We start from the raw sequence: 1,045 nt of genomic DNA on the forward strand, positions 1-1,045 counted from the left end.
TCGAGAGGAGAAACGACGACGTCTTCCTCGTCGGCGATATCAGCGAGGCTTTTTTCGTCTGGATACATCTAGAGACGAGACAAATTTTTGTTAAGGGAACAGTACCAAACAGTTAGAAATGCAAGTTGTAAAACTTTATGAGAAAAAAAGATTTTATTTGAATCGTTAATGTTTGATATCATTCCCTATAAAGAACTCGACGAGAGAAACTGAAAAGGTCCTCTTCGCGGAGCCTCTATCTCCAGCCATTTAGCCTGGGTAACTCGTTTTTGAATTCCAAAAACCAAAAACGAGTTACACAAGCTAAACGGTTGGAGATAGAGACTCGGTGAAGAGGACCTTTTCAGTTCCTCTCGTCGAGTTGCATAAGGGAATGGTACCAAACATTAACAATTACAAAAAAAAATTCTTTTTTTCCTCATCAAAAGTCGTACAATTTGCACTTGTAAATGTTTGGTATCACTTTCTTATAGAACTCGGCGAAAGGAACTGAAAAGGTCCTATGCACCAAGCCTCTTATCTCCTACAGTTTGGGAAATATAAACTGTTTTAGATAAAAAAAAAATTTTTTTTGGATTTTAAAATGTTTGGTATCACTCTCTTATAGAACTCGGCGAGAGGAACTGAAAAGGTCCTCTTCACCGAGCCTCTATCTCTAACCGTTTAGCCAGAAAAACTCGTTAATGTTTTGTACAAATCGTAAAACTTACCTTTGCAGATAGACGCTCGCTCGGAAATACAATATTTTATACCGCGCTCAGCTCGGGTAAGTCAGCGGGACGCTCGCTCGAAAAAATATTGACTCTTCGAACGCTCACCTCGATCAAGTTGTCGCGTCCTGCGGTGGGCGGGGTTGTTGGACAAAAGTGTCAGAACGCGGACAAATAGATTTAGGAATATTTGACTCTAGAAGTTGGGGGTTAGGGAATTATTCGCTAGGGGAAGTGACTTCTAGAGGTCGAAATAGTCCTGGGAAATGCAGACGACAGAAGCTGCTTCGTCTAAGTGAGGAGTTGCCTCGGAATAGGTTAGGTATTTAGCAAAA

Source organism: Wasmannia auropunctata, unplaced genomic scaffold, assembly GCF_000956235.1.
Source record: "Wasmannia auropunctata unplaced genomic scaffold, wasmannia.A_1.0 LD336027.1, whole genome shotgun sequence".
Lineage (NCBI taxonomy): Eukaryota > Metazoa > Arthropoda > Insecta > Hymenoptera > Formicidae > Wasmannia > Wasmannia auropunctata.